The sequence below is a fragment of the Engystomops pustulosus genome, chromosome 4 (assembly GCF_040894005.1).
Source record: "Engystomops pustulosus chromosome 4, aEngPut4.maternal, whole genome shotgun sequence".
Classification (NCBI taxonomy): domain Eukaryota; kingdom Metazoa; phylum Chordata; class Amphibia; order Anura; family Leptodactylidae; genus Engystomops; species Engystomops pustulosus.
The window spans coordinates 17,153,472-17,159,863 of NC_092414.1; positions in this window are offsets into that span (position 1 = coordinate 17,153,472).

Consider the following 6,392-nt stretch of genomic DNA (forward strand, 5'->3'; position numbering starts at 1 on the left):
GTGGCACCGAGTGCTACGCGTCCTGGTGGTTTGTTTTTTGGAGGATGTGGTTCTTTCAAATAGTGGTTTGCGTTTTAGACTTCGTCGCTCTGAAACTGATACATGGGGTAGGGGTTGCTGGGTGTCGTTGCGCCCCTTTTAAGGCGGAGCTTGCCCCGTGTCCGCTGTATCGGAGTATTTAGCTAGCCGAGTTGGGGGTGAGCAGTTTCTGGTTTACAGGGATTCCTCTCCTTTGACTCGGTTTCAATTTGCTTCTGTATTTATGAAGGCCCTGGAGGCGGTAGGGCTTCCCTCGGCGGAATATGGGACTCATTCCTTTCGTATTGGGGCAGCGACCACGGCTAGTGAGTTGGGTTTATCTGATGGGGACGTGCAGCGGATTGGGAGATGGCGTTCCAATTGTTTTGCAGGATTTGTTCGCCCTGGTTTGCTTTTGTATTAACGCTTTTTCTTTTTCAGGTCCTCGTCCGGCGGTGTGGCTGATCGGCCATTCTTATGTGTATTGGGCTGAGCATCGGGCTCAGATTTGCCCGGGAGGAAGAGCGTTGGGTTTCTACGACGTCAACGTCTTCTGGCGTGGTCTCCGCGGCCTGCGCTGGTTGCAGGCTCTCCCAGAGGTCGTGGAGATCAGCCGTCGTCCGTCGGTCCCGACGGTGTTGGTAATTCATCTCTGGGGCAGCGATCTCTGCCACGTCCGTCTAAGTGAGCTTAGCGCCCTCATCCAGTCTGACCTGGAGCGGTTTGCTTCTTATTTCGGGCAGCTAGTGCTGGTGTGGTCGGGAATTATTCCGAGGGCTGTGTGGGAAGGTGCCCGGGATGTGGCGGCTGTTGAGCGAGGGAGGAGGTTGCTGAACACCCGGGCGTCAAGGTTTGTTCGGGCCAGAGGTGGCGTTGTTATTCGCCACAGGCAATTGGAAGGGGATAACAGCTGTTTGCTGTTGGCCGACGGGGTCCATCTTACGGACATCGGCCTGGATATATTTTTGTCCGGGTTGCAGGATGGTATCGAAAGGGCTTTGTTTTGGTTGGCTGGGGGTCGGAGGGTCGTGTAGGTGGTACACGACCTCCTTCTTGGCGGTTAGTTGGGTTATTTGGCCTACATGCCCATTGGCTGGCAGGCATACAGGTGGGAGGGGTTTTGTTGCACTTTGTTTGTTGGTATTTAAATTTGTTTACCTGTTCAAATTATGTTTTAAATAATACAAAAAATAATATAAAAATAAGAAATGTTTATTACAATAATATATAAAGCTGTGGCCGACCCTCACGTCAACCCACATATGTTCAACTTTAATACAAGTCTCTGTGTGTTTTTTATCGGCGAATATTGGTTTTGGGTCAAAGGGGCCTGTGCTCCCGGTGGTTTATGGTTTAACTTTATTTGGGCAGTCTTGCAAGCCCGGAGGCGTATAGCCGTTGGGCTAATGACTGCACAAAGGGGTCTTAGTTAGCGGGGTTCTAAGTACAGGAATAGGCCCTCTTTGACTGAGGTGGTTTTTCCTTTCCTTTCTGTCTCCCTGTGTATCCCAGGGAGGTGGGGGCTACGTGACTAGGGGCGGGCTTGTGTCGTGGGTGGTACAGGAAGTGGGCATAGCTTAAATAGGGGCTGCAGATGTCACTCACCCTCTTTCTGGATTGCGTTTCCCACCCGCCCTCCCTTTGTTTAAGGTATTTTCGGCGTTGCTTTTGTCACAGCTGGCGGTTAGTTGGGTTATTTGGCCTACATGCCCATTGGCTGGCAGGCATACAGGTGGGAGGGGTTTTGTTGCACTTTGTTTGTTGGTATTTAAATTTGTTTACCTGTACAAATTATGTTTTAAATAATACAAAAAATAATATAAAAATAAGAAATGTTTATTACAATAATATATAAAGCTGTGGCCGACCCTCACGTCAACCCACATATGTTCAACTTTAATACAAGTCTCTGTGTGTTTTTTATCGGCGAATATTGGTTTTGGGTAAAAGGGGCCTGTGCTCCTGGTGGTTTATGGTTTAACTTTATTTGGGCAGTCTCCGGCATCTCCCTTCACTCCCCGCCGGATCTTCAGCATCATTTCCTGTTAAGAGAAAGCCCTCCAGCGTTCCCTGTGTTTCCAGTGTTCCTCTGTGTCTCTGCCATTCCTGTGACCTGCTGATCCTGCGGAATCTACAGTCCGTGCCAGCATCACCGGTGTTCCTCTGTGTGCCAGCTTTACCAGTATTCCTCCGTGTTCCTGTGTCTCCAGCGTTACCAGTATTCCTCTGTGTTTCCTGCTGCCACCGTGGGCCTAGTCGCACCCGTGGAACGACCTGGTGGCACCCCGCCGCAGCAAGACCATCCCGCTTTCCCCCTCCTATCTTCTCACAGTGACTGCTGTATTATTCCGTTACAGCTTTTATTCAGAGTAGGGGGAGGGGCTGTAGATCAGTCTGATGCAGAGAAATAAGAACAAAGCTGTATGAGGGCACGCCCCCAGTGCTACAATCCTGGATATGAATCTATTTTTCATAGTCCTGCTGCTAATAAAAACTGAATCAATAGTTCTCCAAGACCGATAACAGCTTCAAATTTTGTACGGTCACTGGTGGAGCTGGTTGGGAGTGAACACTACTCACCTATATTGTATTCTGTTTTTAAGTTAGTATAGCGGATAACAATCTGAGCGCCCCGCCGCTGCACCCATTAGTAAGAATGGACGCCAATTCTGCGGATTGCTGGGAGTCTGGTTCTTGCTCGGGTTCCAGTAGTTGGACCTGAGCTTGTTATCCATTATCCCAGGGAATGTGACTGTAACATGAGGCTTCATGCTTGATGGTTGCCAACAAAAGAAAATCAATGGTTAGTAACATTTCAACAAACTTTGCACAAATCAGATACTTGGGTCGCTGGGTAGTGGTCTTGCCGAACCCAAGTTTTAGTCTTACTTACTTAGTTAACTACACTTTAACCTAAACGTTATCACACCATTAGCGCTTCTTTTCTCTCTTGTCCTCTCTACCACCTATTCTGTACCCTAAATCTCTGGTAGGCACACAGCTGGCTAGTTAAATTCTCTGGTAGGCACAGCACTGAGCAGTGATAGGGGCTTGGATCACACTTTAGTTGGACTGTTCATGGTTTTCGGGATTTGTGCAGCTTTGGTATTTAACAGGGGTCTGCGCTGGGATTGTGTCGCACCGAAACGCTTTTTGGCACAGCTGCGCTGGCTTTCATGCGACAGAAATCGGGGGCTTGCCGCTGGACGATCCGACTGATTCGGACTGAGCGCGGGATTTAACTTTCAAATTGTGTCGCAAGATCAAGCACTTACATGCACCAGGAAGAAGAAGGTGAACTCCGGGGACCTGAGCGGGGAAGCGACACATGCAGGATATTCCGCGCACGATCTTAGTGAATCGTGGCACTCTGCATTATCATCGGACAACGCACTTTCTGTGAACTCTGCGGGACCGGGTAAAAGTAAATGTGCCCTATAGTCTCTGGCAAGCAAACAGCTAAAAAGTTACAGTTTTCCCATTTGGGGAATTTATTATTGACTTTCCACTAAAATACTGGTGGTTTTTGTGGGGTTTTTTTTGCCTTTCTGCGCCTGTTGTGCCTTGTTTATGAAGGATCGGTGCCACAATATTTGTTCTTTTCCAACACTCATGCCTTAACTTTTTTGGGGGCACACAATTTGAAAGTCCCAACACTTTTGTATTTAACCGGCATGAATGCGGAGACAGTTGCTAATCCTTTTCGGTCCGGCGCCACTATAACACTTTGGGGGTCATTTACTAAGGGCCCGATTCATGTTTTCCCGACGTTTTACCCGAATATTTCCGATTTGCGCCAATTTGCGCATGCACGCGACGGAAATCGGTGGGCGTGGCCGAACGATAACCCGATGGATTCGGAAAAACCGCCGCATTTAAAAAAAAAATGTGTAGCGGAGCTTGCACTTACCTTCATCCAGGATAGCATCGTGACCTCTTCAGCGCAGCAGCGCCACCTGGTGGATGTCAGAGGAACTGCCTTAGTGAATCCCGACCGGTCCCGAATCCACCGCAGAGAACGCGCCGCTGGATCGCGAATGGACCGGGTAAGTAAATCTGCCCCAATGCGCCACAACCTAACATATATCTAATATACATAAACGTAATAATGTACGATTTGAAATTAGTGAGCATCTCTTGATATGAGGAATAGTTTGGACCCAGTTACAGCGCCCCCTTTTGACCTAAGTCTAGTAAGGCTCCGCGTTTTCCCCCAGTTTTCGAGTAGAATCCCTTCTGCAGGACGTCAGTGTCTATTACAGATCTCCACTGTATGAATATCAGCAGCTTGGCTGAGTACATATATTTTATCCTTGACTGAAACCCTTAGACCCGGAGGGACAGATGGATCCTTTCGGGGCTCCGGGCAGGATTTTGATGACATTATCTCACGAGAAGCGGCTTCGCAATCTGTTTCGCAGCCAGTAATAGAAGCCAATCTATAATAATAACCAAACGTGATCCAATTACAGATAAAGAGAATGAGAATACATTCTGACACTCGTCTGTGAGTTATTTATTCCAAATAAATGGGATGTCAACTACACTGAGCTGCCAAGAGAGAGGATCTTAGAGGGTCATGTTATGCCGATGGAGGAGCAAGTCGAGTATGTGTCCTACCGCTCCATTCAGAACTCTGGGAGTGTCGAAAATTGTACTCAGTTATCTCTGGCACTCCCATGTATTGTCTATGAGAGGAATTTCAGATGCTTCCCATAGTAGCGATCGGAGAGCGATGGTCAGAATAGGTGCTCGATCTGCCATTCTATCAATTAATCAGAACCAGTCCAGAACACCATTTTTGTTATCGTGGAAGGACCCAACAGTCATCATCACCCCAAGTTCAGATTGTTAACCCTTATGCCTTAACTTACATAGGTGGGTAAAGTGGTGAAGCTCCTGACAAAATAGTAGCTATCCCCAAGGTCACCGTTCTTGATAATGACACTTTATGCACCGCGATTGGAGGCTTTTATTCCACAAGTAGATTGATGATTGTAAACCAACTCTTTATTCTACTAGTACAGATTAGCTTGATCCCGCAATGTTTGGATCCATGCAGGGGCGCAACTACAGTGGTAGCAGACGCTATAGGGCCCACAGTGTCAGGGGGCCCCATCATCCGACCTGACACAATAAAGAATGGCGGATGTGCACCATTATATCTATATTGTACTGCACAATGTCCAGCACAATATGTATATAACATATACTGTGGTGTTTATATGCAGTATCTGTGATGTGTATATGCTGTCTGTATACACTGTATGTGAGTATGTTGCATATGGCACTATATGTGTGTGTATATGCTGTATATGCACATGAGTGTATTTATATGTGATTGTAACTTGCATGTATGAGTATACTAATATGTATATTTTTTAAGTGGGAAGGGGGGCCCCATGCAGTAGCCTGTTAGGGGGCCTTGTCTCTCCTAGTTACGCCACTGGATCCATGTAAGAAATCTGGGTTGAGTTCTGGCAATTGGCCTCAAACCCTGTCAGTACCACCCAATTTTGCAACTATCGCCGCTCTCCAATGGTCCTAAGTAAAAAGGTGGCGCGCACGTGCTAGCACCGATCAAAGGTGTTACCCTTTAAATGGCTCCAGAAAAGCCGCCGTTGGTATCTATGTACCCGGACCCCAACCAAACTTTCAGCAAACTCTAACCTGAAAGGGTCGGCTCATATCTAGTCACTGACTTTTTTTCCTGTGTCATTTCAAACATGCCACTACCCTATTATATATATATATATACACCTACCACTCTATTCAAAGTACCAGTGAGTGTCAAGAAATAACTGAGCGTGGAGCTTGGCTTTTTCTGGAACCCTTAAAGGGAACCTGTCACCAGGGACCTCATTTTCACTAAAGACAGGTTGCAGAAGCTTATTACACCTGCAGTGCACATCTGCCTTTCTGCCTTCTCTAAGCATTTGCATTACAATATAACTGTGTGTTATAACTTACTCTTACACCCTGACAACATCCTGGGGTAGTCCCAGGGGTTGGGCTTTGGTTTGGAATGCATTTCAAAAAACAACATGTGCCTTGTCTGTGTTACTCACTCCTCAGATCTTAGCCACCACCTTTGTGCTCCTGTACAGCTCCACCTCCTGCTCCTTCTCAGAGGTCACAGCCTGGTCAGCCTGACATCAGTGGCTGAGGGACAGAGCTGTACAGGAGCACAAACATGGAGACAGCCTGCAGCTCAAACAAGTCACATGTTGTTTTTTGAAATGCATCCAAACCAAAGCCCAACCCCTGTGACTACCCCAGGATTTTGTCAGGATGCAAGAGTAAGTTATAACACACAATTATATTGTAATGCAAATGCTTAGAAAAGGCAGAGATGCATTTTTGCACTACAGGTG